Here is a 12,589-nt window from a genome sequence, read left to right as displayed (position 1 = left end):
TTTTGCACATTTTGTTGTAATATTTGGCTTTATCTTCTCGAGCTGACCTTTGAAAGTTTCTGTTCAGCTCTTGGACTTCCTCATTTCTTCCATTTACCTTATCATCTCTATGCTGGAGAGCAAGTTTCAGTGTCTCTTCTGACATCCATTTTGACCTTTTGCTTCTTTCTTGTCTTCTCAATTACTTTTTGCTTTCTTAATGCATGATGTTCTTGATATCACGCCACACTTCATCTGGTCTTTGGTTTTTAGGGTTTAATGTATCACATCTGTTCTTCATATGATCTCTAAATTCAGGTGAGATATATTCAAGGTCATATTTTGGCTCTTGTGGACTTATTTTCATTTTCTTCAGCTTCAGTTTGAATTGGCATATGAGTAATTGATGGTCTGTTCCACAGTCTGCCCCTGGCCTTGTTTTCACTGATGATATGGAGCTTTCCCATCACTGTCTCTTACTGCAGATGTAGTCAATTTCATTTCTATGTATTCCATCTGGTGAGGTCCATGTGTACTCTGCTATTCATAAGGTTTTCAGTGACTAAATATTCAGACGTAGTTCGTCACTTCTTCTTCCTAGTCTGTCTTCATCTGGAAGCTCATCTGAAACCTGTCCACCATGGGTGACCCTGCTGGTATTTAAAATGCCAGTGATGTATGTGATGCCTGAGATGTTGGCATAGATGATGTCGTGGAGAGACGGAGCAGCTGGGGACTTTAGATCAAGAGAGGGAGAGGGACTGTGTGCTGAAGACCGGGGGCAGTGGTGTGGGGGCAGGTTTGCAGGGTATACCCTTTGGTTTGTTGATGATGCATGGAAGGGATTGTAACCATGGCAATGAAACGATGTACGAAAAAAATGAATGTAACACTAATGTTTTCCCATGTAAACTATCACATAACTCACAATAAAACATTAAAAAAAAAAAAAATACCGGTGGCATAGCTTTCAGAATTACAGCAACTCACAAGCCACCAAAGTATGACAAACTGACAGATGAATTGTGGCCATCCTTCATACGTAGATATGTTTATTTGAGAAAATATAAGATGAAGAAATTTTAAAGGAACAATGTTATTAAGTGTCTTCAAGTTGCTTCTGACTCATATCAACTCTCTATAGGGATTTCAACTAGCAGCTAATGGGTTTGAACTGCAAATCTCATGGTCAGTAGTCAAGTGCTAATCCTACAATGCTACCCCAGGACTCCAGTTGAGGATAAATACTTTTAACAGAAGTTCAGATCAAGAATCACACCTATAATATACAAAGAGCAGTGTTTAGAGATAGGGTCATGTAATATTCTTTGATTCACTGTATCGTGAATGATAATATACCACCTGAAATCTGGTACTTCAATTGCATTTTAAAGGATAGCAGCTTCTGGGTATTGTACTATGTGATACCTTGTACAATAAATTAATTCTATTTCATTTCTGTTGCTATGAAATGGATTGCCTGGTCTGATGCAGTTGAATGAAGGATGCCATACTAGTTGATCAAACATTTGGGAAGCCTCTAGATAGTGGTAAACCATAACTGGAATACAAATTATTGATCCTTCCAGCACAGAAAAAGCCCAACATAATCAATTTGCCACAAGTAGTCAGTTGGTCTCCTCAGGTGCCATATTAGGAGTTCAGTCTTAGTCTATATTGTAGAAAATTTTGATATCTGCCTGTGGCAGAAGATCAATCTTGCCAAATGTGTGTCTAAGTTGTTGGGCTCATATATAGCCTCCATCTCTGCCACCATGGCCACTTTGCTCATATGCTCATTGTGACAGCACTTGAGTGGCTGATGACAGAGGTTGGCTGATGTCAACAGAGTAAGTCGTTTAGTAGTTTACTACTACTTTCGTGGCACATGCACATGCTTTCTGATGGGTATTAGCATAAGATACATGATGTTAATTACAGTCTTATTACTAGTGATATTAACCTTGATCACTGGGTTAAGCTGGTGTCTCTATTTTTTTACACTGTAAAATTACAATGACTTTGTAAATAATAAATATCTTGGAGATGGTACTTTGAGACTATGACAATAGGCTATTTCTCCATAAAATTTTACTTGCTTTCTTTGGTAGATGTAATCAGCCACCTTTATACTATGGTGGTCTTTTTTCTATTACTTTGGTCCCTTATTTATTTATTAACTTTTCCTGTAAGGAAGAGATACTCACATTCAATTATTTATTTATATTAGTATTGACTCATGATTATTAATTTTATTCTATGAACTATAAGTTTATTGTTATTAAGGACCCCTGGTGGCACAGGTTGGCCATCCAAACCTATCTGTCACTCAAAGAGAGATAGATAAGACTGTCTGCATCTGTAATGATTTATAGTCTTGCAAACCCTAAGGAGCAGTTCTACTCTAGCCCATAGAATCATTATGAGCCAGAATCGACTTGATGCCTGTGGATCTCTTTTTTTAGTTTGTTTGTTTCCTTATTGTTACTTGTTTTACTGCTTGAGTTATATCATCTTAGGAGGAACCCTAATGATGGAGCAGTTCTACTCTGTCCTACAATGTGCTATGCGTCCCACAACAACATAACAAAAAGCCATTGGAATTATTTCTGGTTGGTTTCTGTATCTTTATGATATGGAGAAATAGTTGATACTTTGGTTGGGGCACAGAAAATACAAGATGAGGCTGGAACATCTTGCACTGTCAGAAATTGAGGAAATGTTCCTTTGTGTTTTATAAAGAAAAACACGCACACAACTAAAGTTGTTTTCTCCCAAAGGCTGCTGCATAGTTTCCAGTGTTGTAGCCCTAGTAATTCTGTGTTCACTATAATTATTTTCATATTCCTTAGTTTAATTATAATTCTCAAAGGATTTTTGTAACAGTAATACTATGTCTTAGCTTCCAAGAATGTATCAGAGTTTTTCATTACTTGAAGTCTTCTAACAATTGTGTTTACAATAAAGCGCTGGGAATTTCCTGTGTATTCCACTACCCTGCCAGATCCTCCACATATGTTACCTCCCCATGGAGCGTCCACTCATGCTCCTTGGTAGGTCATATGAAATCATACACAGTAACTCTCATTTAACTAGCGACAGACTCGTCAAGAAGCAATCACTCCTGGGCAGCTGGAACTCACAGCAGGAAATAAGAAAGAGTCCAAACATTCCCACTTCAAAGATGCATGTCTGGAGCTTTTAAACAAAAGACACTACACAAAACACTTTGAGTAATTTTGCATTTTCTAAGTGAATTTGAAAGGGCAGCCAATCATGGATAGTTGGTCCAGCCTTAAAAATATAAGTATGCAGGCCCATTTCTGTGTTTGTGTCTAGACAGACATCTTTTCTTTTCTTTCCTTTTTTTTTTTTTTTTTAAATCTTGGGTTTCAGGTGGCTGTGCTGTATATTTTAAAATGGAATTTTCTCTTATAAATGTATATTATGAGAAGTTACTATTATGTAACTAACATAAAATATTAATTTTGTTAGGATGATGGAGTCGCAGGCATTATTTTCTCTATTTAACTAGTTTCAATAATGAGCTTACATGCTATGAAATGAATATAATTGAAAAACAAGCATTAAGAAAGCATACATCAAATCAATGTTGTTCCTTTAAAGCTGTTATCTTGGAAAGCTTCAGACTTTTCCACAATTATACTATATCTCCAAAATGGTGTTAGAGTTCCATTTTAAGAGTTTCTTTGGGGACAAATTCATAAGCCACATAAGAAAACTATGATCACTATTTAATAGACACATTTATTTTTTAAATAGAAATCATGTTATCTAGATTTACCAACCACAGATTTGGCTCCAACTTTTGGCTGCTTCTAAAAACAAAACTGTAGCTGAAAAAACAAGAACAAGAAAAACAACAAGAAAAAAACCTACTTAAGTGACATCGATGCTTCTAATATTCTTCCATTTTCCCTTACCATTCAGTATCTAGAAATTTTTGTGGAGTTGATCTCTCAGTAACCACATCCAAGACTAGAACTTTCCTTCCTAATGTAAAAGGGAAAAAAGAGGTCCACGTTTAATTTCCCCTATTATAAATTCATTAGGACTAAGATGCTGTTGTTGTTAAGCACTGTTGAGTTGGTTCCAACTCATAGTGACACTGTATAGGGTTTCCGAGGAGTGGCAATTGAGTTTGAACCACTGACCAGGAGGTTCAAACTAACCTTGTGGTCCAATGCTTACCTTACAGCACCACAGCAGGACTCCAAGCATTGAAAGTTGTTGTTGTTGGTTCCATCTCATAGCGACCCTGTATAGGGTTTCCGATGAGCGGCTGGTGAGCTTGAACTGCCGACCTTGTATTTCAAACTGACTTTGCAGTCCAGCACATTAACCCACAGTGCCACAAAGTAGAATCATATAATTTATCATCTGAACCAGGATGTTCTAGAACTAAAAACAAATAAACCCAAATTAGTTACCATTGAGTCAATTAGCACTCATGGCAATCCCATGTGTGTCATCAGAGTAGAACTATGTCCATAGGGTTTTCAATAAGTGTGATCTTGTGAAAGCAGATCACCAGGCCTTTCTTCTGAGGCACCTTCTGGGTGGATTCGAATTGCCAATCTTTCAGTTAGTAGCCAAGTACTTAACTATTTGAAAGAAATGCAACCCATATCCACTAGTTTTCTTGGAAAACAAACTAATTTTAAGAGTAGGGAAGCTCATTTATTTTTGGCCCTCTTTTCCCTTTGTATCTTCAACCACAGGAATCATTATGAGGTCACAACTCATACCAGTAATACTCACGTGAATAATATTCACAAATGTTTGCCTTTGTTCTAGTCTATATAAGGGGCAAGGAAACAATAAGATGCTCTTTGAGTAGCTCCTAGGATGATCTGTCATCCAGTTTGCCCAAGATTGGAGGATTCCCTGGTTCACAGGACTTTCAGTGCTAAAACCAGCACAGTGCCAAACAAACTAGGATGATTGGTTACCATTCCATCTCTTATCCATATACAAACCCAGGAATATGAGATGCTTTATATCAAGTGATAGGCAGGAGATGCAAAAATAATTTCCTTAGCTCCTGAATCATATTGCAAATTCCTCAGCAGCCACAACCATGTCATATATGCCTACCTCAGCATTAAAAACACATTGTTTGGTCAACAGACCCAGAAGGTTTTATAACACAGAAGCTATCTATCAATTGTCAAGTCAAAATTCTTGCAATCTAAGTGATTACCTGGTAGAATGTCTCTGAAAGTACCTTAGCCACAGAGAAACTGCTCAAACCGTATCTTCATATCACACTTAGATTCATGAAGAAACACAATGATTGATCCTACATTGACTACACATGTGTCAGACAGTGAAAGAAATATGCACAAGCCATGAAGGCAACAACTGGGAATGATTAATTCTTCCTGAAGCTGAAGGAAATCTCTGAGAGATGAAAATATATTGGATCATAGTGAACGGAGTGGAGTTCTCTAGGTAGAAAGGTACTGTAAAGGTATTCTAGAGATTGGGAGCAACATGTACAAAGATATTGGAGCATGACATTCGTAGAGTATGTACAGGTAATAATAAGTATTCTGATATTTCTGGAGCATCAAGGAGGAGTTTCATGAGAGAGGAAAAGCTAGAGTTAATTGCAGGGTCAGATCACCAAATATCTGCTCAAATTCACTCAAATTCTTGAGTGGCATGCTCCCATGTTCCTTTAAGAAAGATCAGAGTGGAGAATAAAAAGGACCAGGTAAGACAAGTCAGGAGGATAAGGACAGGACTGAATTAATGTAATAGTATTCAACATTTTCCACATTGTAATAGCAACTGTTCTCATTTCACATGGATTTGATAAAAAGCTGAGACCCAATCTCAATTACCCTCTTCCCATTTCTGTCCCAATACTTCATAAGTGCACACCAGAATAAAATCCAATTCTCTGTTTTTCCACACTAGGCATCTAGATTGCGATCATGTGTTTTTTTGACATTTATGCCATCACATTAGCTCAAGTTCCATCCATCCCCCAAGCTCAGCAGCCAGAAACCAAGAAAACGAAGACCTCATTTGTTAGTCTGGATTGCAATGTAGTGATTTTAATATAGAAATGATATTTTATTTTATTGACTCCATTGGATCTTTTACATTGTCTCCATTATGAAAAACTTTACATTTAAAGAGTCTTCCCTTTTTTTCCCACCAGCTCACATCCTGTCAAGACAGAGTCACCACAGGGAGCTTACTAGCAGCTTGCAGAGAGAAACAAGGCACAGCTGGAGTCTCCAAATGCTGCAGTTCCCTAAAGATGTGCTGAGGCTTAACATCTCCCAGGGAACCAAGCAATGGGGGTATGAGAAAATATAAACTGGTGCTACAACACTCACCTTGGATTTTCTAGGTTCAAAAGAGCTTTCTTAACAGGAGTTGAATAATCCCCTCCTTCCTGCATTCTACCACAAAGACCATGAAGACCCATTGTCTTGAGCCCAGTTAACTACTGTTGGAGTCCTAATGTGGCACTATATGATAAATACTGGACTGCTAACTGCAAGGTCAGCAGTTCAGACCCATCAGTCGCTCCTAGGAAACCTTATAAAGAGTTGCAATGAGTTGGAACAGACTCAACAGCACATAGCAACAACAATAACAAGTTTTCATTGCTAGACATGAAAGTTAGAAAACAGAGAACTTCATCTTTTGTTTTTATAAGCTAAAAGACCTTAACTTTGATTTTTTTTGTGACTAAATGTACACCACAGATTTAGTGGTCTACACCTCAGTCCTGGTTCTCATATATCTCACCCCATCTCCATTTTTAAGAATGTTATCTCTGCTCTGGTCATCCTGACCATGTAACAAGGATAAAAATGAATGCAACCCTGACCATAAGTCAATCTTGACTCATCCAGACCCCTTTAACTTCACCCAATCCTATAGTGAGTACTCAGTCAATATATATTGCACCTACAAGCATCCTACTATGTTGCATGTATCTGCACTTGGCATATTAAACTATTTGCCCTCACTTAATTCTCAAAAACAACCTTATAATGGAGATTCTACCCATTTTCAATTTCTCTCTTTCACTTGAGGGAAGCATTGACTCATTTTAACAGAAGAGAAACGATAATAATTTGACTTTAATAGTCCTGATGAGGAACTGTAGAATAAGCACTGTAGAGCTAACTGCAAGGTCAGAGGTTCAAATTCACCAGCCACTCCTCAGAAACCATATAGAAAGTCACTTTAAGTCAAACCCAATTCAATGGCATGTAAAAACAACAACACCATGTACTACTTGATATTAGTCATCAGCATGTATGTGCATGTGCTTATGCATGTACATATGTATAATTATATCGACATGTCTTTTCAACATTCATTATATAGCATTCATGGTTAATCTAAACCAATGATAGTAATTTTTTCTCCTTGGCCAGTGTTGTTTCAGACACACATGTAAGTCAATTTTGGTAAATAATAGGCACAAACCTCCACTCATCTGTCAGTTGGTCAAACTATGGTAGCTTATGTATTGGTGTGATGCTGGAAGCTATGCCAATAATTTTTTTAAATATCAGCAAGGTCATGCACAGTGGACAGGTTTCAGCAGAGTTTCCAGACTAAGAGAGACTAGGGAAAAGGTGAGACAGACCATTTCTGAATGGTTGTTGTTAAGTGCCGTTGAGTTATATCCGACCCATAGCAACCCTGTACCGGTATGAATAGCAATGGAAAATTGTCAGATAATGTGCCTAAAGATGACACCCTCAGGCTGAAAGGAACTCAAGATATGGCTGGACAAGAGCTGCACCTCAAAATGCAGTTGATGGGAGCAGAATTTTTGGCACCTACATTTGGCTGACGGGGCAAATCTCAAACTGAGAAGACACAGCTCCAAATAGCCATTAATAATCAGAATGTGCAAAGTATGAAGTATGAAGATAAGAAAATTGGAAGTTGTAAAAAATGAAATGGAAGGAATAAAAATTGATGTTCTAGGCATTTTGAATTGGATAGTCATATAGTTTACCTTGCTGGGAACGAAAATGTGAAGTGGAATGGCATTACATTCATTATCAAAGAGAGCAAGGTTCTCTTGGAGAACAATGCTGTCTATGATAGGTTGGTGGGTGAATTGCACTATTATTTAAATTCACCCACCAACCACTAAAGCCAGTATGGTGAAATTGAAGAATTCTACCACCTTTTTCAGTTAGAATTGATCAATCAAGGTGCATTGATAATTACTGGTAACTAGAATGCAAAAGTTGGTAACAAAGTGGAAGGAACCCTAGTTGGAAAATATGGTATTGGTGATAGAAATGAGATTGAGTATTGCATGACAGAACTTTGCAATACCAACAACTTCCTCGTTGCAAATAACTTCTTTCAATAACATGAAAGAAAGCTATACACATGGAAGTCACCAGATGGAAAACATAGGAATCAAATTGACTATATATATGGGAAGCAACACTATAGAAGCTTAATATTATTAACAAAAATAAGGCTGACTTTGGCACTGACCATCAATTGGTCATATGCAAGTAAAGACTGATGCTGAAGAAAATGAAAACAAGACCATAGAGACAAAATATGAACTTGAGTATATCCCACCTGAATTTGGAGATCATCTCAACAAAAGATTTTATGCATTAGACACTAAAGATCGAAGAACAGAAGAGGTATGGGATGGCATCAAGAATATCACATAAGAAGAAAACTGAAGGTCACTAAAAAAAGTCAGGAATGAAAGAAGAGACCAAGATGGATGTCAGAAGAGACACTGAAACTTGATCTTGAGCGTAGAGAAGCTAAAACAACTTGAGGAAATGAGGAAATAAAGGAGCTGAACTGAAAAATTCAAAGGGCAGATCGAGAAGACAAAGTCAAATATTATAATGAAATGTTCAAAGACCTAGAGTTAGAAAACCAAAAGGGAAGAACATGCTCAGCATTTCTCAAGCTGAAAGAACTGAAGAAAAATTTCAAGCCTCAAACTTGCAATACTGAAGAAATCCGTGGGCAAAATAGTGAATGATACAGAAAGTATCAAAAAGAAGACGGAAAGAATACATAGAATCACTCTACAGAAAGAATTGATTGATGTTCAATCATATCAAGAGGTACCATATGATCAAGAACCAATTGTATTAAAGGACGAAGTCCAAGCAACACTGAAGGCATTGGTAAAAAGCAAAGTTCCAGCAACTAATGGAATACAAAGTGTAATGTTTCAACAAACTGACTCAGCATTGGAGATGTTCAGTAGTCTATGTCAAGAAATTAGGAAAAGATCTATATTTGTGCTCATTTCAAAGAAAGATGACCCCATGGAATATGGAATTCATCCAAGAATAGAATTAATATCACTTGTAAGTAAAATTTTTCTGAAGAAAATTCAAAAGCAATTGCAGCAGTACATAAACAGGGAACTTGTTGTTGTTGTTATGTGCTGTAAAGTGAGTTCTGACTCATAGCGACGCTGTACAGGGTTTCCGAGGCTGTAAATCTTTACGGGAGCAGAAAGCCTCATCTTTCTCCCACAGAACAGCTGGTAGTTTCGAACTGCTGACCTTGCGGTTCACAGTCCGATTCATAACCACAACTAGCTGCCAGAAATTCAGGCCAGATTCAAAAGAGGATGTGGAACTAGGGATATCATTGTTGTTGTCAGGTGGATCTTGACTGAAAGCAGAAAATACCAGAAAGATGTTTATTTGTGCTTTATTGACTGCAAAGACTTTCAACTGTGTGGATTATAACAAACTGAATAACACTAGGAAGAATTATTATTTCACAACATTTAACTGTGCTCATGAAGAAACTTTACATAGTCCAAGAGGCAGTTGTTAGAACAAAACAAGGAGACACTGAATAGCTTAAAATCAGAAAAGTTGTGTCAGAGTTGTATCCTTTCACCATTCTTATTCAATCTGTATGCTTAGCAAATAGTCTGAGAAACTGGATTGTATGAAGAGGAATATGGCATCAGGATTGAAGGAAGAACTGTTAATAACCTGTGATATACAAATGACACAACCTTGCTTGCTGAAAGGGATTGTTGTTGTTGTGAAGTACCGTCCAGTCGGTTCTGACCCATAGCGACTCTGTATAGGGTTTCTGAGGAGTAGCTGGTGACCTTGAACCACCAATCATGTAGTTCAAATGGCTTTGCAGTCTGGCACATTAACCCACAGCACCACACCAGAACTCCATTGCTGAAAGGGAAGAGGACTTGAAATACTTATTGTTGAAGATCAAAGACTACAGCCTTCAGTATGGATTACACTTCAGTGTAAAGAAAATAAAAACCCTCACAATAGGACCAATAAATAACATAAATAAATGGAGAAAAGACTGAAGTTGTCAAAGACTTCAATTTTTTCGGATCCACAGTTATCACTCATGGAAATAGTAGTCAAGAAATCAAAGACATATTGCATTAAGCAAAACTGCAAAAAGAAAGTGTTAAAAAACAAAGATTTCAGTTTGAGAACTAAATTGTGCCTGACCCAGGCCATGGTATTTTCAATCTCCTCATAGGCATGTGAAAGTTAGACTAAGAGTAAGGATGGTTATAGAAGAATAGATACATTTGAATTATGGTGATGGTGAAGAATATAGAAAATACTGCCAGAAAACAAACAAATCTGCCTTGGAATTAATACTGCCAGAATGTTCCTTAGAAGTGAGGATGGTGACACTTTGTCTCATATTATCAGGAGGGATCACTTCCTGGAGTAGGATATCATGCTTGGCATAGTGGAGGAAGGTCAGCAAAATAGAGAAACACACACACACACACAATGGATTTGCACAGTAGTAGCAACAATGAGCCAGAGAAAGATGAGGCTTTCTGTTCCCGTAAAGATTTACAGCCTCAGAAATCCTACACATGGTCATGATTAGTCGGAACACATTCCACAGCAAACAATCATACCATCACCATAAAAAATGGACTCAAACACAACAATAATTTCAAGGATGGCACACGACTGAGTTGTTTCATTCTGTTGTGTTCAGGGTCACTATGAGTTGGAACCAATTCAATGGCATCAAACAATAACAACTAACTGTAGGAACAAAAAGGATTGCTTAGAACTAACTGCTGGATAGAAAAAATGAAGTCTACTGCACTAATTGATTATGATAGTCATTTTGTGACACAAAGAAAGGTGGACTTAAGCTGAAATCAAAGATGGAAAAACACCTGTAACCGCAATGACAATGCTGTTGTTGTTAGAGGCCATTGAGTCGGTACCGCATTATGCACAGCAGAACGAAACACTGCCCGATCCTGGACCAATCTCACTATTGTTGACACGTGTGAGTCCATCGATGCTGCCACTTGGCCAATTCATCTCCTTGGGGGTCCTCCCCCTTTTCTCTGACACTCCACCTTATAAAATATGTTATCCTTCTCCAGTGACTGGTCCCTCCTGACAGTATGTCTGAAGTATGAGAGATGAAGTATAGTCATCTTGGCCACCAAGGAGAACTCTGGCTGCACTTCTTCCAACATGGATCTATTGGTTCTTTGGGCAGCCCTTGGCACTTTCAATATTCTCCTCCAACACCATAACTCAAAAGCATCAATTCTTCTATGGTCTTCCTTATTCACTCTCCAGCTTTCGTATGCATATGAGGTTATTGAAAATACCATAGCTTGGGTCATGGCTTAGTCCTCAAGCTGACATCTTTGCTCAACACTTTAAAAAAGGTTTTGTGCAGCAGATTTGCCTAATGCAATATGTCATTTGATTTCTTGACTGCTGCTTCTGTGAGTGTTGATAGTTGATCCAAGAAGAATGGAGTCCTTGACAACTTCAATCTTTTCTCCATTGATGAGAATTTTGTTTATTGGTTCAGTGGTGAGGATTTTTATTTTCTTTACATAGAGATGTAATCCATACCGAAGGCTGTTCTCTTTGATCTTCACCAGTAAATGTTTTAAGTCCTCTTCACTTTCAGCAAACAAGGTTGTATCAACTGCATATCACAGGTTGTTAATGAGTCTTCCTCCAATCCAGATGCCACGTTTTTCTTCATATATCCCAGCTTCTCGGATTATTTGCTCAGCATACAGGTTGAGTAAGTATGGTGAAAGAATACAACCTTGTGGCATACCTTTCTTAATTTTAAACCATTTAGCGTTCCCATGTTCTGTTCGAACAACTGACTCTTGATCCATGTACAGATTCCTCATGAGCAAATTTAGCGTTCCGGAATACTCATACTTCACAATGTTGTCCATAGCCTGTCATGATCCACACAATCAAAATGAAAAATTGAAGACAAATGGTTTGCATTCATTGTGGAAAAAAATTATATCTAGATCAGTCATGAGATACAACACTGTCTGTGATAGGATAATATCCATGCACCTACAGGGAAGCCCAGTTAATACCACTATTTTTCAAATTTTCACACCAACCACTAAAACCAGTGAGGATGAAATAGAAGAATTCTACCAACTTCTTCTATCTGAAATTGATCAAACATACAATCAAGATGAATTGATCATTACTGGTGATTGGAATGCAAAGGTTGGGAGCAAAGAGGAATGATCAGTAGTTGGAAAATATGACCATGGTGATAGAAATGATGCTGGAGA

This window comes from Chrysochloris asiatica, unplaced genomic scaffold (genome assembly GCF_000296735.1).
Source record: "Chrysochloris asiatica unplaced genomic scaffold, ChrAsi1.0 scaffold00183, whole genome shotgun sequence".
Classification (NCBI taxonomy): domain Eukaryota; kingdom Metazoa; phylum Chordata; class Mammalia; order Afrosoricida; family Chrysochloridae; genus Chrysochloris; species Chrysochloris asiatica.
The sequence above is the reverse complement of the archived record's forward strand: the minus strand, read 5'-3'. Positions refer to the sequence as shown.